Raw genomic sequence first — 24,854 nt, 5'->3', positions numbered from 1 at the left:
TTTCGAAAAACAGAAAAATAAAGAACAAGGAGATTAAAGAATGGGTCCACCTTAGTGATGGCGGCTTGTTCTTCTTCTTGAAGATCTTATGGAGTGCTTGAGCTCCTCAATGTCTCTTCCTTGCCTTTGTTGCTCCTCTCTCATGATTCTTTGATCTTCTCTAATTTCATGGAGGAGGATGGAATGTTCTTGGTGCTCCACCCTTAGTTGTCCCATGTTGGAACTCAATTCTCCTAGGGAGGTGTTGATTTGCTCCCAATAGTTATGTGGAAGAAAGTGCATCCCTTGAGGCATCTCAGGGATTTCATGATGAGTGGGATCTCTTGTTTGCTCCATCCTTTTCTTAGTGATGGGCTTGAGGTCATGCCTTCTCAGTTGAACTGGCTTCCCTCTTGAATCTCTCTTCCATTGAGCGCCCTCTTCACAAATGTCTATGACGACTTGGTCCAACCTTTGATCAAAGTTGACCCTTCTAGTGTAAGGGTGTTCATCTCCTTGCATCATGGGCAAGTTGAATGCCAACCTTACATTTTCCGGACTAAAATCTAAGTATTTCCCCCGAACCATTGTAAGCCAATTCTTTGGGTCCGGGTTCACACTTTGATCATGGTTCTTGGTGATCCATGCATTGGCATAGAACTCTTGAACCATTAAGATTCCGACTTGTTGAATAGGGTTGGTAAGAACTTCCCAACCTCTTCTTCGAATCTCATGTCGGATCTCCGGGTATTCACTCTTTTTGAGTTTGAAAGGGACCTCGGGGATCACCTTCTTCAAGGCCACAACTTCATAGAAGTGGTCTTGATGCACCCTTGAGATGAATCTCTCCATCTCCCATGACTCGGAGGTGGAAGCTTTTGCCTTCCCTTTCCTCTTTCTAGAGGTTTCTCCGGCCTTGGATGCCATAAATGGTTATGAAAAAACAAAAAGCAATGTTTTTACCACACCAAACTTAAAAGGTTTGCTCGTCCTCGAGCAAAAGAAGAAAGAAAAGAGTAGAAGAAGAAGAAATAGAGGAGATGGAGATGGCTTTGTGGTTCGGCCAAAGGGGAAGAAGTGGTGTTTAGGGTGTGTGAAAATGAGGGAGTGAAGATGGGTTTATATAGGGGTGGAGAGAGGGGTAGGGTTCGGTCATGTAAGGGTGGGTTTGGGAGAGAAAGTGGTTTGAATTTGAATGGTGAGGTAGGTGGGGTTTTATGAAGGATGGATGTGAGTGGTGAAGAGAATAGTGGGATTTGATAGGTGAGGGGTTTTTGGGGAAGAGTGGTAGAGGTGATTGGTGAATGGGTGAAGAAGAAGAGAGAGGGTGGTGGGGTAGGTGGGGATCCTGTGGGGTCCACAGATCCTGAGGTGTCAAGGAAAAGTCATCCCTGCACCAAGTGGCGTGCAAAAACGCACTCTGTGCCAATTCTGGCGTTAAACGCCGGGCTGGTGCCCATTTCTGGCATTTAACGCCAGCATCTTGCCCTTTTCTGGCGTTTAACGCCAGTCTGGTGCCCCCTTCTGGCGTTAAACGCCCAGAATGGTGCCAGACTGGGCGTTAAACGCCCAACTGCTACCCTTACTGGCGTTTAAACGCCAGCAAGATCTTCCTCCAGGGTGTGCTGTTTTTCTTTCTGTTTTTCATTCTGTTTTTGCTTTTTCAATTGATTTTGTGACTTCCTATGATCATCAACCTACAGAAAATATAAAATAACAAAGAAAAATAGATAAAATATAACATTGGGTTGCCTCCCAACAAGCGCTTCTTTAATGTCAGTAGCTTGACAGAGGACTCTCATGGATCCTCACAGATACTCAGAGCAATGTTGGAACCTCCCAACACCAAACTTAGAGTTTGAATGTGGGGGTTCAACACCAAACTTAGAAGTTGGTTGTGGCCTCCCAACACCAAACTTAGAGTTCGACTGTGGGGGCTCTGTTTGACTCTGTTTTGAGAGAAGCTCTTCATGCTTCCTCTCCATGGTGATAGAGGGATATCCTTGAGCCTTAAACACAAAGGATTCTTCATTCACTTGAATGATCAATTCTCCTCTGTCCACATCAATCACAGCCTTTGCTATGGCTAGGAAGGGTCTGCCAAGGATGATGGATTCACCCATGCACTTCCCAATCTCTAGGACTATGAAATCAGCAGGGATGTAATGGTCTTCAACCTTTACCAGAACATCCTCTACAAGTCCATAAGTTTGTTTCTTTGAATTGTCTGCCATCTCTAGTGAGATTCTTGCAGCTTGTACCTCAAAGATCCCTAGCTTCTCCATTACAGAGAGAGGCATGAGGTTTACACTTGACCCTAAGTCACACAGAGCCTTCTTGAAGGTCATGGTGCCTATGGTACAAGGTATCGAAAACTTCCCAGGATCTTGTCTCTTTTGAGGTAATTTCTGCCTAGACAAGTCATTCAGTTTTTTGGTGAGCAATGGAGGCTCATTCTCCCAAGTCTCATTACCAAATAACTTGTCATTTAGCTTCATGATTGCTCCAAGATATTTAGCAACTTGCTCTTCAGTGACATCTTCATCCTTTTCAGAGGAAGAATACTCATCAGAGCTCATGAACGGCAGAAGTAAGTCCAATGGAATCTCTGTGGTCTCCATGTGAGCCTCAGATTCCCATGGTTCCCCATTAGGGAACTCATTGGAGGCCAGTGGACGTCCATTGAGGTCTTCCTCAGTGGCGTTCACTTCCTCTTCCTCCTCTCCAAATTCGGCCATGTTGATGGCCTTGCACTCTCCTTTTGAATTTTCTTCTGTATTGCTTGGAAGAGTATTAGGAGGGAGTTCAGTAATTTTCTTGCTCAGCTGTCCCACTTGTGCCTCCAAATTCCTAATGGAGGACCTTGTTTCAGTCAAGAAACTTTGAGTGGTCTTGATTATATCAGAGACCATGGTTGCTAAGTCAGAGTGGCTCTGCTTAGAATTCTCTTTCTGTTGCTGAGAAGATGATGGAAAAGGCTTGCCATTGCTAAACCTGTTCCTTCCACCATTATTATTTGTTGAAACCTTGTTGAGGTCTCTGTTGATCCTTCCATGAGAGATTTGGATGATTTCTCCATGAAGAATTATAGGTGTTTCCATAGGGTTCTCCCATGTAATTCACCTCTTCCATTGAAGGGTTCTCAGGATCATAAGCTTCTTCTTCAGATGAAGCATCCTTAGTACTGCCTGGTGCATTTTGCATTCCAGACAGACTTTGAGAAATCAAATTGACTTGCTGAGTCAATATCTTGTTCTGAGCCAATATGGCATTCAGAGTATCAATCCCAAGAACTCCTTTCTTCTGATTTGTCCCATTGTTCACAGGATTCCTTTCAGAAGTGTACATGAATTGGTTATTTGCAACCATTTCAATTAGTTCTTGAGCTTCTGTAGGCGTCTTCTTCAGATGAAGAGATCCTCCAGCAGAGCTATCCAAAGACATCTTGGATAGTTCAGACAGACCATCATAGAAAATACCTATGATGCTCTATTCAGAAAGCATGTCAGAAGGACATTTTCTGATCAATTGTTTGTATCTTTCCCAAGCTTCATAGAGGGATTCTCCTTCCTTCTGTCTGAAGGTTTAGACTTCCACTCTAAGCTTACTCAATTTTTGTGGTGGAAAGAACTTTGCCAAGAAGGCATTGACTAGCTTTTCCCAAGAGTTCAGGCTTTCTTTAGGTTGTGAGTCCAACCATATCCTAGCTCTGTCTCTTACAGCAAAAGGGAATAGCATAAGTCTGTAGACCTCAGGGTCAACCCCATTAGTCTTGACAGTGTCACAGATTTGCAAGAATTCAGCTAAAAACTGATGAGGATCTTCCAATGGAAGTCCATGGAACTTGCAATTCTGTTGCATTAGAGAAACTAATTGAGGCTTAAGCTCAAAGTTGTTTGCTCCAATGGCAGGGATAGAGATGCTTCTCCCATAGAAGTCGGGAGTAGGTACAGTAAAGTCACCCAGCACCTTCCTTGCATTGTTGGCATTGTTGTTGTTTTTGGCTGCCATGGGTTCTTCTTCTTTGAAGATTTCTGTTAGGTCCTCTACAGAGAGTTGTGCCTTGGCTTCTCTTAGCTTTCGCTTCAAGGTCCTTTCAGGTTCAGGGTCAGCCTCAACAAGAATGCTTTTGTCTTTGCTCCTGCTCATATGAAAGAGAAGAGAACAAGAAAATGTGGAATCCTCTATGTCATAGTATAGAGATTCCTTGAGGTGTCAGAGGAACAGAAAAAATAGAAGGAAGAGGGAGAAGAATTCGAACTTAGTGAGATAGAGTTTGAATTGTGCATTAAGGAGGGGTGTTACTCCATAAATAGAAGGATGTGAGAAGAGAGGAAGAGTTTTTCGAAAATTAAGTAAAAGATTTAAAAAAACTAATTGATTTTCGAAAACCAAGAGTGGCAAAGAAATCAAGTGATTTTTGAAAAAGATTTTGAAATTAGATATCAAAAAGATATGATTGAAAACTATTTTGAAAAATATATGATTAAGAAGATATGATTGAAAAGTTATGGTTTTAAAAAGATGTGATTGAGAAGATATGATTTGAAAAACAATTTGAAAAGATTTGATTTTTAAAAATTAATGACTTGGCTAACAAGAAAAGATATTATTCAGACATTAAACCTTTCTCAACAGAAAAGGCAACATACTTGAAATGTTGGATCAAATCATTAATTGATAGCAAGTATTTTTGAAAAAGGAAAGAAATTGATTTTGAAAACATATGATTGAAAAGATATGATTTGAAAAAGATTTGATTTTGAAAAACTTTGAAAACTTGAAAAAAATTTGCATTAAAAACAAAATCTTCCCTCTTGTGCCATCCTGGCGTTAAACGCCCAGAATGGTATCCATTCTGGCGTTTAACGCCCAAAATGCTACCCTTTTGGGCGTTAAACGCCCAGCCAGGCACCCTGGCTGGCGTTTAAACGCCAATTTTCCTTCTTCACTGGGCGTTTTGAACGCCCAGCTTTTTCTGTATAATTCCTCTGCTGCATGTACTGAATCTTCTGTTCCCTGTATTATTGACTTGAAAATAGAACCAAGATCAAATAAACAATGCATGCAAGACACCAAACTTAAAATGAGACACTAGACTCAACAAGAAACATAAAATATTTTTGGTTTTTATGATTTTGTAATTTTTTTGGATTTTTCAAAAATTAAGTGGAAAAAGAAAATAAAGGTATCAAAATTCTTAATGAGAATTCCAGGAATCATGCAATGTTAGTCTAAAGCTTTAGTCTAAAGGAATTAGACATGGATAGCCAAGCTTCAGCAGGACATTGCATTCAAGAGCTAAATTGATGAGAATCAATCAGCTTTGGTGATGATAAGATCATCACCTTGAAACACTAGAATTCATTCTTAAGAACTCTGAAAAATACCTAATCTAAGCAACAAGATGAACCGTCAGTTGTCCATACTCGAAACAATCCCCAGCAACGGCGCTAAAAACTTGGTGCACGAAATTGTGATCATCAATGGCGCCATCAACATGGTACGCTCAATTGAAATCTCAACTCTTTATCAAAACTTCGCACAACTAACCAGCAAGTGCACTGGGTCGTCCAAATAATAAACCTTACGCGAGTAAGGGTCGATCCCACGGAGATTGTTGGTATAAAGCAAGCTATGGTCACCTTGTAAATCTTAGTCAGGCAGACTCAAATGGTTATGGATGATATATGAATAAAAGATAAAGATAGAGATACTTATGTAATTCATTGGTAAGAACTTCAGATAAGCGAATGGAGATGCTTTGTCCCTTCCGTCTCTCTGCTTTCCTACTGTCTTCATCCAATCCTTCTCACTCTTTTTCATGGCAAGCTGTATGTTGGGCATCACCGTTGTCAATGGCTACAGTCCCGTCCTCTCAGTGGAAATGTTCAACGCACCCTGTCACGGCACGGCTATCCAGCTGTCGGTTCTCGATCATGTCGGAATAGAATCCAGTGATTCTTTTGCGTCTGTCACTAACGCCCCACAATCGCGAGTTTGAAGCTCGTCACAGTCATTCAATCATTGAATCCTACTCAGAATACCACAGACAAGGTTTAGACCTTCCGGATTCTCTTGAATGCAGTCATCAATTCTAGCTTATACCACGAAGATTTCGGTTAAAGAACCCAAGAGATATCCACCCAATCTAAGGTAGAACGGAGGTGATTGACGATCACACGTTCATAGGTGAGAATGATGATGAGTGTCACGGATCATCACATTCATCAAGTTGAAGAACAAGTGATATCTTGGAACAAGAACAAGGTGAATTGAATAGAAGAACAATAGTAATTGCATTAATACTCGAGGTACAGCAGAGCTCCACACCTTAATCTATGGTGTGTAGAAACTCCACCGTTGAAAATACATAAGAACAAGGTCTAGGCATGGCCGTGAGGCCAGCCCCATGATCTAAGATAGCATAAGACTAAAGATAGCTACCAAGATGATAAATACAATAGTAAAAGGTCCTATTTATAGGGAACTAGTAGCTTAAGAATTACAAAGATGAGTAAATGACATAAAAATCCACTTTCGGGCCCGCTTGGTGTGTGCTTGGGCTGAGCATTGAAGTATTTTTGTGTAGAGACTCTTCTTGGAGTTAAAAGCCAGCTTTTGTGCCAGTTTGGGCGTTTAACTCCCACTTTGGTGCCAGTTCCGGCGTTTAACGCTGGGAATTCTGAAGGTGACTTTGAACGCCGGTTTGGGCCATCAAATCTTGGGCAAAGTATGGACTATCACACCCCGTTTGTTTGATGTCCATGTCTTGCCAAGACATAGACACGGTGGGACGTGTCTATTGTTTGGTTTGTGAGACACAAAAATAAGAAGGACACGCTTACACACAAACATACACAACATACATGTATTTCATGTCTCAGGAAAATGGCGAGACACGGATTTTGGGTGAAGGACACGGATCTGCATTCTTTTTTTTAGACTATTTTATCCTTATTCATTTTCTAAAATTCCAAGTATCTCCCTTTTTAATTACAAACCCTAACAAGTGTTTCTTCTTCTGCAATTGCTCAATCCACCATCGAAGCTGTACCACCGTCGCACATCATCTCTGTTTCCCACCGACTCTCCTCTCTGCTTATTGCGGGCTGTGCTCCGGTAGTGGTGAGCTTGTTTTGCTGCTCTACCCCCTTTGCCTCTTCATCCCGCAGCCGTATTAGCCTCCGCCTAGCTGTGCTTTGCATTGTTGCCTCTGGTATTTTTCTCTATTATTATTGTTTGGATGGAAAAAATTATATAGTAGGATAATGCACGAGATTTATAGTCTTGATGACTCATATGTATTACCTACCTTGTCTTTTACTAAAGAAATCATTATCATCATTAGGTGGAGGGAGCCACACCTACCGTTTGTTGTGCTGCTGTTGGTGCTAATTGAATAATAGTAAATAATGGAATCTTAAGGGAATTTTTTGTTTGCCAAGTTAATATTAGTTATAATTATATATATAATAGAAACGGGCCAGATAAAATGACAGAGATGGTTGATTATTGATAATATGTGTTATTGTTGATTGAGTGCTATTCTAGTGTATGGGTATGTGAACTATCGAATTGTAAGGCAATGGAATTCCTGGGTGTACCCTGGCCACGGCCTGAACAAAGAAAAGAGTGGACCCAATTGTTTAAGAAAATTGCTTAGGTCATAAAAAAAGAGTTGTAGAAGGAGATTTTGCTGTTGTGATAAATGAAATTCTGCTATCAATTTGCTCTTGTTATTGTACCTGATTGTTGATAAAACTAGTGATAAAAATATTGTTGAAATTGCTGATTAATATGTTAATGAAATTGCTTATCAAATTATTAATAGGTCAGGTTTTTAATTATTGTCTTTGAGGAATGCTAGAGGGCAATTTATTTGTATTGTGTTTATAAAATTGCTTATTAAACTGCTTACTAAATTGTTGATCAAATTGTTTGTATTATATGTTTGTAGAAATTAAATAAGTTGGATGATAATTGTTTGTAGAAATTGATATGTTAATTTACAAATTTGGATCTTATTTCATTGTGATAGTAGTCAGAATCAATTTTGTTTTAGAAAGTTATCAATCACCTATCTTAAAGTATTATTTTTTAGAAATTTCATATTAAAACCCTTAATTATTTTCCAGCTGATAATTTTGTTGATATGTATTTAATTAGATTTCAATCATGCCTTTTCTATTTAATTAGTTTTGAACTCTATTAGTATGCTTTGACTTTGATTATGTGAGTATATGCTTATGTAATGTGAATTTTTTCTATTTTTAGTTTAATTGAGTTTTTTTCCTATTCTCTCAAGTTATTAGAGTTCTTCATTTATGTATTTACTTGTTATTGTTTCTTAGGAAGTGATGATGGATCGTTCTGAACAAATTAAGCTATGTGTTGGATATTACTGGATTATGAGAATGCAATTTGACACGTTAATGCTGTTTTTTTTAGTTACTTTATATATGTATATTAGGAATAGAAGGCGGGGTCATACTTCGATTGGTCGAAGAGTGAACACATTGCCATTAAGGCGAGATGCATTAGATAATATCATTGGGGAGGGTGGAGATAGAAATTGCATATGGGAGTTAAGAATGAGTTTAAATGCATTTGCAACTTTATGTGAATTGCTACAAGTTCAAGGTGGATTAGACGAAGACGGTCATGTTGGCATAGGCGAGCAAGTAGCTACTTTCTTAATCATATTAGCTCACCATACCAAAAATCGGAGCGTACAAGTTAGGTTCTATAGGTCTGGTGAAACTATTAGTAGGTATTTTCACAAGGTATTGTGTTCGGTTTTGCGTGTCCAAAGTATCTTATTTGCAAAGGCAGACCCTGTACCGAAAGATTGTGTAGATCCCAGATGGAAATGGTTCAAGGTAGGTCGTGTATGTAGCTCCAATGTTTATTGGTCAAGTTTACTCTGCGTGTAATAACTGTTTTTTTTTTATATATTTGATAGGGTTGTCTAGGAGCATTAGATGGAACTTACATAGATGTCACAGTCCCGAAGAGTGATAAATCTAGATATCGGACGAGGAAATCTAGAATATCCACCAACGTCTTAGGAGTCTGCAATCGGAACATGAATTTTGTCTATGTCCTTAGCGGTTGGGAAGGATCGGCATCTGATTCAAGGGTACTTAGGGATGCTATTACTCGACGTAATGGCTTGAAAATACCTATTGGTATGTCTAGAGTAATCTTTTGAAAAGAATAATAACTATTGTTTATGAGAATTACAATGTATTTCTTATATTTTTCCATCCTTTCGTTTTAGGGTGTTATTACTTAGTGGATGCTGGCTATACCAATGGGAGAGGATTTTTATCTCCTTATAGAAATGTTCGCTATCATGTGAATGAGTGGGTTCAAGGTCATCGGGTACCACAAAATCGTCTAGAGTTATTTAATAAGAAGCATTCTTCGGCTAGAAATGTGATTGAGCGGTGCTTTGGGTTGCTTAAGAAAAGATGGGCAATTCTACGAAGTCCCTCGTTCTATCCTATTAGGGTTCAAAGCCACATTATTATTGCTTGTTGTTTGTTACAAAATTTTATTCGTATGAACATGGATGTTGATCCCGAAGAAGATGCAACTCTTTTGCCAGAACACATACCGGTAGGAGATGATACTATTGTTGATGAAGCTGACACTATTGATGTTGTGGAAAGTAGCCATGAGTGGACTCAATGGCGTGAGGACCTAGCAACCGAGATGTGGGAAATATGGAGAGGAGAACGTGGCGCGTAAAGTTTTTATGCTTTGCTAGTTTTGTTATGTTTGCAATTGTCCTAGACTATAGATTATTGTATTTGAATTCATTTGAGCTTTTTTCTTTATGCAATATGTATTTGCCAACTCGGATTCATAATTTGTATTCTAATTAAACATATAATTAGACAAGGGTTTGTTTTAATTGTTTCAAAAAGATGTCAAAATTCTAGAAAAGTATTGAAATCTTTTAAGATGTTAATATTGTGCTACTGATTATTTTAATTGTACTGCACTTATAATTTCGAGGTAGTACTTTTCTGCACTAAATTTGCTAGTAGGTTTTACTTTGCTGTAAGTAATTCTAAAGCTAATTCTAATACCATTGAACTCTAATTTTGATAGTAATTATGCTGCCATGGTTTACTTTATTTGTTATTGTGCATAAAGATTAGCTAGCAGCAAATGGCCTCCACACCCCGCCAATGGACTGAACAAGAAACTGAACAATTTGTGGCGTTCATGGAGGAATTGGTTGTTGAAGGCAAGAGGGCAGATGCCGGTCAATTTAAGCCAGGGGCATTTCAAAAGCTGGCGGATAAGAATGAGAAGTTCCCTGGATGTGGTCTCACTGTGAAGCACATCAGAAACAAACACAAGCGCCTGAAAGAAAAATATATGTTTGTGGCTGAGATGTTGGGTTGTAGTGGTTTTGGGTGGAATTCTGAAAAGATGTGTGTTGAAGTGGATAGTAAACAAGTATTGGAAGCTTGGGGAAAGGTGAGATAGTAATTTTTACGCATTTAATCATTCTTCTTAGCAAGAACTTTTTAATTTTCATGTAATTGGATGCTTTGTTTTATGTTGTACAGGGTCGCAATGTTACACTCTACACTCCAGGCAAGCCATTTCCGTTGTTTGAACGTCTTGGGGGTATTTTTGGCAAGGATAGAGCTACTGGTCTTGATGCATGCAGTGGAAAAGATGCTGAAGAAGATGTCACACCGGGCTCTACATTTGCTGCGGCCACAGCTGGTGGCTTGGGTTTAGCTGGAGATGATGTTGACATGGAGGACTTAGCAGCTGCCGAGAGCGAACTACCCAATACCTTTTCAACCTCGTTTGCCTCTTCAAGTGAGAAAAATCAAGGACGTCACACTGCAACTAAGAAAAACAATGATGCTGCAGTCCTATCAAACTTAGCTGAAACTTTTAAAGCTGCGGTTGAGGATCAAGGAAAGCATGTGCAGGTTCTAGCCAATGCAATGTCTGGTGTTAATGAGCAAGTGAATCTTGGCCGAACGCTAAAGAGTCTTGGTTTTAACACAATGGAGATCGTGCAAATTGCAAAGAAATTGTGCAAAATCCAGAATTGAAGGCAACCTTTTGGAGTTTGGACGAAGAAAAGGCAGCATTCGCACGAGATATATGGAAAACTTTTAGCTATTGTTGGGTGTCGTTGGTGGTCTTAGTTGTTAGCATATTATGGTCTCTTTTGCTAAAACTTATTAGACTTTTTCAGTCTTATGTTGTGCAATCCTACCAAAAGACTTATTGAATTCTGCATTATGTATATTAGGTTTCTGCACTTAAGTTATTTATCAGGTGAGTGTGTGCAACTTTGCACTTAAATTTGTGCAAAACTGCAAAATTCTATTGAATTCTGCATTATCTATGTTAATCTTCTGCACTTAATCTATTTATCAGGTGAATATTAATTGTATTGTGTAATATTGTCTCAAAAATTTATGCACTTCCACAGATTTGGAATGAAAAATTGCTTACAACTTGTGTTTTCTTAATCCTGTGTTGATGTTTATAACCTGAATTCTTAATTTCTGCACTGACATATTTGTGCAAATCATTCAAGATATAACTCCAAACACTGTTGGTAAAAAAAAGGAACAAAGCAAACCAAAGTAAACATCAAAGAAACAACTTTTCATTGAATTTTCAATTCATATAATTTCATTACAAAAGAAGGACCCAGCAATCGTATATTTGCTAAAGCTAAACACAAATTACTCTTATGCTATTGTTTGTCATGATCCATTGTAAAAATACAAAGCCAAATATGACAAAAGAAAAATACAACTTTCAAAGTCTATTAATATCCCAACAGCCATCATAAGATACTAGCGCTTTGTCTTCTCCTCTTGTAGCTTTATTCCTTGAGATTTTCTTTCTTTGTATGCTCCTTATGCATTCAAAAAGTCTATTTCCTTGAAGTGACCTATGCAGAGAGAAAGATAGTCATAACACGATAATGATGATGAAAATAATCCCCTCAGTTTCGGGGTTAATCATTAAGACACAGAAAATACAAATCAATTGATCATATCTATGCTAATAACTACAATAATTCCTTAGCCAGAATACTCACAATGTAGCCACTTGAAGAAATCCAATATTATAGGGAATCTCTCCAGAAATCTGATTATATGAGATGTCCCTGAAAATTCAATGATAACATATAGTAACACTGCAAAACTAGAGAAAAGAAATACAGACATTGAAAGCACCAGAAAATTTACATACAATATTTCAAAACTTGTACAGTTCCCAATGCTGTCAGGTATAGTTCCAGTCAAGTTATTGCCTCTTACATCACTGGGAAGTCAAGGAGAATAATAAAGGATAAGAAAGGTCAAAACTTAAAAACCAAAGGAAGAACATAGGATACAACAAAGAGAAGCCTAAGGTGTATGCAAAGGGGTACTTACAAATACCACAGACCAGTTAATTGACAGATATCAGGGGACAAAGTTCCAGTCAACATGTTCCCTCGCAATCCACTTTACCATTGCATAATCAAAATTAACCGTTTGGAGATTAGTGCAAACACCAGGAAACATCCATCCATAAATGAAAATTATACAAAGAAAGGAGAATACACACAGGTACTGCAAGACTTCATTCCAATAGAGTAGTCTAGGAATCTCTCCAATGAGCTTGTTTTGTGCAAGATCGCTGCAAATGAGAGAATGCAATTATTAGAATGCATTCACGAATAAAAGGACTTGCAATGGAACATGAAATACAGAAAATCAGAAATATCCGAAGAAAGATTACCACCAAGATTAATGCACATTTGAATTTGATTGAAATACATGGCATAACCCCAAGCTCATAAAAATTTACATTTAAATAAACTTACAGGGTTTTCAGGTTTGGGATTTGGGATAAAGTTGTGGGAATGGGACCAGTCAACTGATTCCTCTTCAAATTCCTGCATTTGCCAACAAAACATAAAACTCTCCTATCCACATGAAACAAGACAAACTTAAAAATAATATACTGTTTTAAAACTTACAAAAACTCAAGCTGTTTCAGCTTTGATATGGACAAAGGTAAATCACCATATAGCTGATTGTCAGACAAATCCCTTCAATTTCATCACGTAAGTAATCGTATCAGGAGTTATAATATAGATAAAACAATTAACTAAATTAGAGAACAACAACATGCAAACAAGGCAAAGTACTAGAAAGCACGTACATATGAGTAAGATCAGCACAGTTCCCAATTTCATCTGGTATTTGACCGGATAATTTGTTCCCCTGCAGGTCTCTGTGATTGTAACATAGAATTCAGATTGAATACTTATGCAAAGGATATACTCAACCTGAATTTTCATATCAGTTGAAGGCTAAAATAACCAAACATATTAATTCAGTTTTAATTTATGCAGGCAAATATCTGAAAATATTAAAAGAAGTATAGAAAAACTATTAATAATTTTATCACTAATTAGTCTTTGAACACTATTAATAATTTTGTCACTAATTCACTTTCATGGGTCCAAAAACTCATCATATGCTCTGTAGAAAATAACAAAAAAACATTCATACCAATACAGAGAAAGAGAGTGGCACCTCTGGAGTATTTCGACGGTAATGAATAAAACCAGATATCAACACACGGCGCTCTCCATCGATGAGCAATACTCTGTGAGCAACGCCGGCTAAATGGACCTGCAAATAATGACCCAGCAATTAAGAAGAAGAACGAGGAGAAGAAGGAGAAGACGAAGAAGAAGAAGAGAAGAAAAGAAGAAGGAGAAGAAGAGGAATCGCACAGAGATTCACCTCGAAGAAGAAGAACCACACAAAGATCCTCCCAGAAAAGATCCACCCATCGGCGAAGAAGGAGGAGGCTAGAAGAGAGATTTTTGGGGGTAGGGGTAAGGGGAGAGAAACCCTCGAAACAATTTGCAACTTCCTGAAGTAGTTTTTGTTTTTTTATTTTTTTTATTTTTATTTTAAATTACAAGGACAAAATAGTCTTTTATTAATTATGTAGTGTCTTGTTCTTTAAAACAAACACAATATTAGACACTCTCCTAATGTCATGTCTATTTATATCCAAACACCATACACAAATACAAATATTTTATGTCTATGTCTCAAGTGTCTATGTCTCAATGTCTATGTCTTAATACATACACAAACCAAACGCAACCTCATATATTGCTGGAAAGCCCAGAATGTCTACTTTCCAACGCCGTTAAGAGCGCGCCAATTGGGCTTCTGTAGCTCCAGAAAATCCACTTCGAGTGTAGGGAGGTCAGAATCCAACAGCATCTGCAGTCCTTTTCAGTCTCTGAATCAGATTTTTGCTCAAGTCCCTCAATTTCAGCCAGAAAATACCTGAAATCACAGAAAAATACACAAACTCATAGTAAAGTCCAGAAAAGTGAATTTTAACTAAAAACTAATAAAAATATACTAAAAACTAACTAAAATATACTAAAAACATACTAAAAATAGTGCCAAAAAGCGTACAAATTATCCGCTCATCAATTTGCTTTTAGCCCTGTTAATAGTGCTGATATTTTTGTATCTTGAGCTTGTGCTTTCTGAAAAGCTGTCTTGAAATTAGATCTCAAGAACAACTGAGCCATAACAACTCCTTCTGACGTCTCTTTCATTCCCAAATTCAGATTCTCAAAAGTCAAAATCAACTCCTCTTCCTTTATCATCATCCAAGAAATACTTAAACTATTCTGACTTAGAGCGTCTGCAACTATGTTCGCCTTTATAGGATGATAATTTAACTTAAACTCATAATCCTTTAGGAACTCCATCCATCGCCTCTATCTCATGTTGAGGTATTTCTGATCAAAGATGTATTTCAAACTCTTGTGATCAGAAAAACTTCAAACTGTGCTCCATACAGATAAAGTCTCCATATCTTGAGTGCAAAAATTGCTGCTGCTAATTCCAAGTCATGCGTTAGGTAGTTCTTTTCATCAAGTCTCAGCTGTCGTGAAGCATAAGCTACCACGTTCCTATGTTGCATCAACACACATCCTATACCTTTAAAAGGAGCATCACAAAATACTTCAAAATGTTCTTGTGGATCTGACAACACTAAAACGGGTGCTTTCGTAAGCCTTTTCTTTAGAGTCCCTAAACTCTTTTTGCACTCTTTCATCCATTCAAATGGAACTTCCTTTCGTGTACATCAGGTCAAAGGTAATGCTATCTGAAAAAATTCATTGATAAACCTTCAGTAGTATCCAGTCAACCCCAGAAAACTTCGAACTTCAGTAACTATCATAAGTTGCTTCAACTGCAATACCGTTTCAATCTTTAAAGGATCTACTACTATTCCTCCTGATGAAATCACATATCCTAAAAATGCTACTTTGGTTGCCCAAAACTCACACTTCGATAACTTTGCATACAACTTGCGCTTCCTTAATATCTGCAGGACACTCCTCAGATGCTCTTCATATTCCTCTTATGTACTGTATTAGAATAGATGAGAATGTCATCTACAAAGACTACCACAAACCGATCTAAATATGGACGAAAGATACGGTTCGTATAATCTATGAATACCACAAGAGCATTTGCCAGCCCAAAAGATATAACGGTATATTCATAATGTCCATATCTAGTCATAAACACAGTCTTCGGTATATCTGCCTCTCTTACCCAAATCTAATGATAACCTGATCGCAAATCAATCTTCAAAAATACTATCGCCCGCTTCAATTGATCCATCAGATCGTCTATCCGAGGAAGTGGATACTTATTCTTGATAGTGACCTTATTCAACTATCGATAATCCACGTAAAACCTCATTCCTCAATCCTTTTTCTTTACCAACAGTATTAGAACTCCCCACGGTGACACACTTAGACAAATAAACTTCTTTCCAAGTAGCTCATGTAACTACTTCTTCAGTTCTGCTAGTTCCAATGGTGACATCCGATAAAGTGCTTTCAAAATCGATCCAATTCTAGGTATCAAATCAATGCCAAACTCCAGGTTCTCATATGTCCAGGAGGAACAAATGAGGGGATCCTAACCTCTCACCATCTCGCTGGAGACAATTTTACAATACCAGGAGGAACAAAAAAGAGGATCCTCGCCTTCCACCATCTCAATAGGGTCGCACTTTCAAGAAAGACTGCTCGAGATAAAACAGTCACATTAATAATTAAATCACACCCAATATTGTATTTATAATTAATATATAGTTCTTCAAACTTATCTCTACTATACTCCGATATCCTTTTAATCAAATCAAAACACTTCACGAAACTACTCTAGTTAACCTACCCTCAGTACTTTGTAACCCTAAGTGTCCAGCTCTAAATACAAAATAGAAGTACCTCTTTTATCTTACCAGTATACTCTCGCTCACCCCAAAAGTCTAAACACTATCTAGGGAATTTTAAATGTTAGTTACAGAGGTTTGAAAAGTTAGAAGAATGGTTAATAATTAAAAAATTGTGAGTTTTTAACAAAAAGTGGTTACTGAGGTTTACAAACTTACCAGAGAGGTCAAACAGTTAAAAACAGAGTTTTAGTACAAAATAGGGCATTGTGCGTACGCATCATACTATGTGTACGCACAGACCAGACGACGTTGCCAAGGTGTGCGTACGCATCAAAGTGTGGTTACGCACAACTTGCAAAACTTCCAGAGTGTGCGCATAACACCTTTGTGCGTACGCACGAGTCTCACTATACGCTTTGGTCAGTGCATACGCACGATAGTGTGCGTGTAAGACCACGAATTTTTGAAAATTAAATAATTAACTATTTATGAGCTAATGCATTATCTTAAATTTTAATCTAACTATTACTTATTCTATTAAATTTAAATTATTTATCAGAAAATAATGTGATAAAACAAAAATTAAATTGATTATTATTATTATTATTATTATTATTATTATTATTATTATTATTAAAATTTAAAAAAAAAAGAAAGAAATAAATATGGATGGAAGTGGCCGAAGCCATTCAAGCCAAAAGGAAAGAAAGAAAAACGTGTCTTGCATGCATAATACATATACATATATGCATGACACCTATTAATCCTTACCACCACAAATCAATATTCATTGTTATCTATCCTTTAATTAATCTGATTTCATTTTAACCGAAACCACAATGAAAGAAAAAGAAAGAAAGGCCGAGAGAGAGAGAGAGAGGAAAGAAACCGTGACACCACTAAGAACCTCCGGCTTCGATTTCTTGAGATCTGTAACTCCAATAAAAAATCTAATTCGGTAAAAGTGTTCGTATCTTTTTCCTCTACACGTTGGTGTTATTTTTGTCCGGTAGAAGTTGACAGTAACGTAGCTCTTCTTCTCCTTGAGTTCGGCTAACTGGAGTTCTAAGAAGCACAGACCATTTCTAACGCTTTCTCCTTCAACAGTTCGGTCAGAAAGCTTTTCCGGAGCTTTCGATAATTTTGATTTCTTACGAAGGTAGGGGATTTATTTTTAAAGTTTTATAATTTTAGAATGCCTATAAAGTTATACGGATAATTATAAATAGTTAATAATGATTAAGAGTTAATTAATTGATATGAATTGTTTGAAATATGTTTGTGAATAGTTAGTTGGAGTGGTTATTCTGAATTATAATTAGAATTGATTATGATTGTGTTACTCTGAGTTATAATTGAAATTAAGTGCGATTGTGAATTGTGACTGAATTATTGATTTTGTGATGAATTGGGTGAGATTCCGATCTTGAATGAATTTCTTTATCTTGTTTGATGTTGAATTGGATATTTGCTGTATGGGAACGACTGTGAAATTCACTTGCGACTGGTGGGGATCGGTTTTGGTGGTTATTGAAGGATGGGGATTGGTTTTGGAGGTTATTGAAGGATTGGAACTTGAAGGATTGAGTTGTTTTTGAGAACCTGAATTTCTGAAGTAATTTAGTGACTTTAAGAGTATATAGGAAATTTTGTAATGGCTGAAACTACGTATGGTTAAATTCGGAATGAATTAGGACAAGTCTAGTTGATTGAGTTAATTTTGAAAGGATTCTTTAATATGTAAAAATTAGTTATGAATTGATGAGATTGAAGTTGGATTGGTGGATTACGTGGAAATTGTAGAGTATGTTTGATTTTGTTACTTATAATGAATTGTGAATTTTAGGATTGATTGAGAATCGTCTGTTTGATAATTTTTTAGAAAGAGGAAATCCGTAAGGGTGGCTAAACCCGAGATTTAAGCGAAATGCTGCCGAATTTTTTATTAAATTTGGGACTATATTTGAAATGATATTTTAAAGGATTTGGTATTTTAAAGGACTTTATTTGAGAAGAGATTTTGTTTTAAATTATGATATGAGGTCAGTTGTTAAGGAAAAGAAAGAGAAAGGAAAGAGAACACGACATGTATGAATATAAAATGATTAAAAGGTCACGAGAGGGTGACGAAAAATAAATGATTGTGGTGCCGATGTGAAAATGTTAAGCCTTGGGCTTTATATGTGAATGATTGTGCGGAGACGCCCGTGTGTATGGAATGGCTTCCAGGAGAAAGTGGCACATGCTTCAGCTGGAGAATCAGCACCTGTAAGTACTTGCAGAGGTCATGTTCGACATACTTCAGCTGGAGAATCAACGCCTGCAAGAAGTGAAAACTTGCAGAGGTTATGCCGCTGGAATGCCTTATCTGACTTGCGAGTCGGATTGCGTTGGGTGCGGGTCGAAACCGACAAATGAGCTCATTACCTGCGATAGGACTAGACATGCATCATCCTTGCTTGTGCATTTGCATTTGATTGTATTTGCTTTTCTTATCTCTCTATGGATGTGTTGTTTGTCTTATTGCTATTTGTTTGTGTATTGATCTGTTTCTTGTGCTATTAGCTTGTGTTTTGGGGTGACTAAGATCTGGGGTTGTGATTGAGATTTGTTTTAAGTTTAGAGAACTAAAAAAGGTAACCAATTATATAAAACAAAAGTAAAAGTATTTTCAAAGGTTTAACGAAACAATTTTATTAAGTAAAGTTAATTTTTTGCACTCTATTTTGTTACTTTTACGACATTCTCATTCCCTACCGAGAACGTGTGGTTTGTTCTCACCCAAAATCTTCAACCCTTTCAGTGACAGGTTCGAAGGTTCAATATGAAGCTACGGATGAGTAGTAGATTTACTTGTGATTCCTGTTATTTTTATAGAGTCCCTCGCCCTTGTTGCTTTAAGTTTTATTTTATCCAGAGGGATATGTATTGTATTCGAGTTTTATATTGAATTTATTTGTATAGCACTTATTATTAATAATAATTATGTGATTATTATTATTTGAAGATCTTTGATATGTAATTTTAATTACTAAAAATAATTTTCTGGAGTTTTCTATAAAACTGAAACGTGATACCGAATTAAAGGCTCAATATTAAATAGTTAATAAGGAAAACAGGTTAGTAATGCCTTACTTTTGGCACGATTATGACGTGCTAAAAGTTAAGGTGTTACATTATGGTATCAGAGCAGTTCATCCTGGTTAGAGCTTTAGGAATAGACTGAATGTGCTTCACTGCATACTCTGAGTGTCTGTCATGTAATAAGACTTGTCCTAATGACAAGAGTTTGAGTTTTAGATACATGACTGTCTATTGATTAATGTTGTTAGTTGATCATTGCATTTCTCATGCTATTAAGTCTGGCCAACTTAATACTGATGATTGGTGTACACAAAAATGCTAACGGATTGTCATAGGAAAATAGAGTTCATAGGTAACATGAATCACGGGGTTTTGGGGACGTTAGAGGTTACTTTTGAGGGTTTACGCCATTTCGAAGTATGATCTTTGCTCGTGCGTCATAACTCAGTCCTCTATTTTCCTCTTTTATCATTTGCATTGGAGTTTCTTGCTTCAGATTTTTCTTTTGGTATATGATTTGACTATATTTCAACCTTTCTTTATCGCTCTTACATATCTCTGATTGATTGAAATTTTCACTATTCACTTGATATATTCATCCTTGATATCGCTCATGTTCCCTTTTATGAGCCATGTGTTCTTTGATTTGGCTTTGAACTTGATTCTATTGATAATTATTTTTAAGTATTTCAAGACGTTAGATGTTCTTTCTTGACTAGTTTGCACCAAAATATGTACTCTTATCGTGCCACGTGATAGGCATACTGATTATTCATTTATTTTTCATCTCTTCCACCCCCTGTTTCAATTCTTTTTGAAACCAGATTTAATTATCCATCTTTATCATTATTTGTACACTTCTTCATAAGTTCTGACCTTTCAATCCGACATTGAATTTGTTCTGATTCTACGCATAATCCTTAATTCTTAAGCGATTTGAAACCTTAAGAGTTACGATTCGAAGCAAGTTAATTACGTGATTGATCCTTCTGCTTCGCATCCTGAAACTTATGTGCTTGCTGCTCAGATTACAAACCTTAACTTTGTGTTTCTCTACATGAATGATTTAATCTCTCGACAAAAGTTTCGAACTTATTTTAATGTATCAATTTTCGAGGACGAAAATTTTTATAAGTGGGGTAGGATGTAAGACCCCAAATTTTTTAAAATTAAATAATTAACTATTTATGAGCTAATACATTATCTTAAATTTTAATCTAACCATTACTTATTCTATTAAATTTAACTTATTTATCAGAAAATAATGTGATAAAACAAAAATTAAATTGATTATTATTATTATTATTATTATTATTATTATTATTATTATTATTATTATTATTATTATTATTATTATTTTAAAAAAAAAAAGAAAGAAAGAAATATGGATGGAAGTGGCCGAAGCCATTCAAGCCAAAAGGAAAGAAAGAAAAACGTGTCTTGTAAGCATAATACATATACATATATGCATGACACCTATTAATCCTTACCACCACAAATCAATATTCATTGTTATCTATCCTTTAATTAACCTGATTTCATTTTAACCGAAACCACAAAGAAAGAAAAAGAAAGAAAGGCCGAGAGAGAGAGAGAGGAAAGAAACCGTGACACCACTAAGAACCTCCGGCTTCGATTTTTTGAGATCCGTAACTCCAATAAAATATCTAATCCGGTAAAAATGTTCGTATCTTCCTCCTTTACACGTTGGTGTTATTTTTGTCTGGTAGAAGTTGACGGTGATGTAGCTCCTCTTCTCCTTGAGTTCGGCTAACTGGAGTTCTAGGAAGCACAGACGATTTCTAACGCTTTCTCCTTCAGCAGTTCGGTCAGAAAGCTTTTTCGGAGCTTACGATGATTTTAATTTCATACGAAGGTAGGGGATTTATTTTTAAAGTTAAACGTTTATAATTTTAGAATGCCTATAAAATTATACGGATAATTGCAAATAGTTAATAATGATTAAGAGTTAATTAATTGATATGAATTGTTTGAAATATGTTTGTGAATAGTTAGTTGGAGTGGTTATTCTGAATTATGATTAGAATTAATTATGATTGTGTTACTCTGAGTTATAATTGAAATTAAGTGCGATTGTGAATTGTGACTGAATTGTTAATTTTGCGATGAATTGGGTGAGATTCTGATCTTGAATGAATTTCTTTATCTTGTTTGATGTTGAATTGGATATTTGATGTATGGGAACGGCTGTGAAAATCACTTGCAACTAGTGGGGATCAGTTTTGGTGGTTATTGAAGGATGGAGATTGGTTTTGGAGGTTATTGAAGGATTGAAACTTGAAGGATTTAGTTGTTTTTGAGAACCTGAATTTCTGAAGTAATTTAGTGACTTTAAGAGTATATAGGCAATTTTGTAATGGCTGGAACTGCGTGTGGTTAAATTCGGAATGAATTAGGATAAGTCTAGTTGATTGAGTTAATTTTGAAAGGATTCTTTAATATGTAAAAATTAGTTATGAATTGATGAGATTGAAGTTGGATTGGTGGATTACGTGGAAATTGTAGAGTATGTTTGATTTTGTTACTTATTATGAATTGTGAATTTTTGGATTGATTGAGAATCGTCTGTTTGATAATTTTTTAGAAAGAGGAAACCCGTAAGGGTGGCTAAACCCGAGTTTTAAGCGTAATGCTGCCGAATTTTTTATAAAATTTGGGACTTTATTTAAAATGCTATTTTAAAGGATTTGGTATTTTAAAGGACTTTATTTGAGAAGAGATTTTGTTTTAAGTTATGATATGAGTTCAGTTGTTAAGGAAAAGAAAGAGAAAGGAAAGAAAACACGGCATGTGTGAATATGAAATGATTAAAAGGTCACGAGAGGGTGACGGAAAATAAATGATTGTGGTGCCGATGTGAAAATATTAAGGCTTGGGCTTTATATGTGAATGATTGTGTGGAGACGCCCGTGTGTATGGAATGGCTTTCAAGAGAAAGTGGCACATGCTTCAGCTGGAGAATCAACGCCTGCAAGGACTTGCAGAGGTCATGTTCGATATACTTCAGCTGAATAATCAGTGCCTACAAGAAGTGAAAACTTGCAGAGGTTATGCTGCTGGAATGCCTTATCTGACTTGCGAGTCGAATTGCGTCAGGTGCGGGTCGAAATCGACAAATGAGCTCATTACCTGCGATAGGACTAGACATGTATCATCCTTGTTTGTGCATTTGCATTTGATTGTATTTGCTTATCTTATCTCTCAGTGAATGTGTTGTTTGTCTTATTGTTATTTGTTTGTGTGTTGATCTGTTTCTTGTGCTATTAGCTTGTGTTTTGGGGTGACTGAGATCTGGGGTTGTGATTGAGATTTGTTTTAAGTTTGGAGAACTAAAAAGGTAACCAATTATATAAAACAAAAGTAAAAGTATTTTCAAAGGTTTAACGAAATAGTTTTATTAAGTAAAGTTAATTTTTTGCACTCTATTTCGTTACTTTTACGGTATTCCAATTCCCTACTGAGAACGTGTGGTTTGTTCTCACCCCAAAATCTTCAACCCTTTCAGTGACAGGTTCGAAGGTTCAATATGAAGCTGCGGACGAGTAGTAGATTTACTTGTGATTCCTGTTATTTTTATAGAGTCCCTCGACATTGTTGCTTTAAGTTTTATTTTATCCAGAGGGATAGGTATTGTATTCGAGTTTTATATTGAATTTATTTGTATAGCACTTATTATTATTAATAATTATGTGATTATTATTATTTGAAGATCTTTGATATGTAATTTTAATTACTAAAAATAATTTTCTAGAGTTTTCTATAAAACTGAAACGTGATACCGAACTAAAGCTCAATATTAAATAGTTAATAAGAAAAACAGATTAGTAATGCCTTACTTTTGGCACGATCATGACGTGCTAAAACTTAGGGTGTTACAGTGCGTACACATATATACCAGATTTTCTAGTTTTCAGAAATTTCTGTGTTTAAACCCAAACTTCAAACGCGCATAACTTTTTCGTAAAAAAAATCTGTTCTTTGAACGTTATAAATTTCACGGATCCAATTTTCATTCAAAAAAAATTTCACAAAGTTTGGGAATCCGAAAGCCAAGTTATGTCCCACCGAAGTTGGTCAAAAATCAACCTTTACCAAAGTTTACAAAACCTCTAATTTTTTAAATTCTCAATTCCAAATGAATGATTTCACAACTAAAACAATCCCAAATGATCCTAAACCAAGTTCACATGCTTTTCAATCACTTCACAACATCCAACATGCAAAATCCTACAGTCTATTCAACAAGTTCATTCATAAATTCTCACAAAATCCAATATCAACCATTAACATTTTATATTAGATATACATACCATATCTAACCATCAATTTCCAACTACAATGCCCATCAAGCTTCCATATTCATTTCTTATATCCACTAAACATGAACAATTCACATAATTTAACTTATTCTACAGTCAATTAGTCTAAATTTTCACGTAACATTATACATTAACTACGAAAAATCAAAATCGTATCTTGACTGATTTCTCCTAAACCCGGAACACTTCAAAATTCTCTCCTCCACAAGCTCCAAGTCTCCAAATCAATTCCAACGAGCTCCAGCCACCAAAGCTTAAATCCAATCACTCCAGTTTGCCAATTCAACTCCAATCCAACACAAATTCAATCTAATTCATACAATTCACCACAATTAACATTAGGGTTCACAAAATTGGACAAACCACAAAAATTTAGAATTTTTTATTCTATCCATTGATCATTGGGATAAAATCCAATAATTATCTAAGGCTAGATTGTACCTAAACCACTAAAATTATCAAAATATCTCAATATCAAACTAAAAATACAAAAATAAAGGGGTGAAAAACAGGGGATGAAAATATGAGATTCTTACAATTTTGTTCAGTTAGAATCGAAGACATCGACAAAACGAACGCGTAGCCGTAAGCAATGCAATGATCAGAGCTCTGGATTGAAAGTTATGGGCGATTGAACATTAAAATGAATAATGTTTTCAAGGGTTTGTTTCCTTCTCCTCAATGCAGCATGTTTCACTATGAAACCAGGGAAGAATGGCTGAAAGCTTGCATATACATGAGGTAGTAGAAGTGGATTTGAGCTCACTTGGACTCAGTTCAATCGGTTTATTTTATTGATCTAATTTTGGACAAAAATCTTTAAAATTAGTATTTTAATTCATGTTTTAATTATTTTTATTTCTCTAAATTAAAAAAATTTAATTTTCTAATTTTTTTGGCTCATACTTAATTTATTAGTTAATTAATTATTAATTTACCAAATTTTATATTATAGACACTCGATTTAAACAGTTGATTATATTAAATCTTAATTATTCATTAAAAAGGTAAATGACTAAAATTAGGGATAAGAGTTAGAGTTTGAATATGTAAATCATTTATAACAAATATTTATAATAGTAAAATGTTATTTCTACTAAAATTTTATTTCTCCTGTATTTATTTATATTCTTAATTTTTTTCCTAAATATTGAGGATTAG

At 36.0% G+C, this 24,854-nt stretch overlaps 1 non-coding gene across 1 annotated transcript; it reads left to right on the top strand.

Moving 5' to 3' along the window:
* Positions 1-3,477: 3,477 nt before the first annotated feature.
* Positions 3,478-3,585, top strand: LOC130955116 (small nucleolar RNA R71). The gene has a single exon (XR_009076601.1). It is a non-coding gene; the product is annotated as a small nucleolar RNA R71 (small nucleolar RNA).
* Positions 3,586-24,854: the final 21,269 nt, after the last annotated feature.

Source organism: Arachis stenosperma, chromosome 1 (assembly GCF_014773155.1).
Source record: "Arachis stenosperma cultivar V10309 chromosome 1, arast.V10309.gnm1.PFL2, whole genome shotgun sequence".
In the NCBI taxonomy this organism is placed as follows: Eukaryota; Viridiplantae; Streptophyta; class Magnoliopsida; order Fabales; family Fabaceae; genus Arachis; species Arachis stenosperma.
This window is presented reverse-complemented; position numbering and strand designations above follow the sequence as displayed.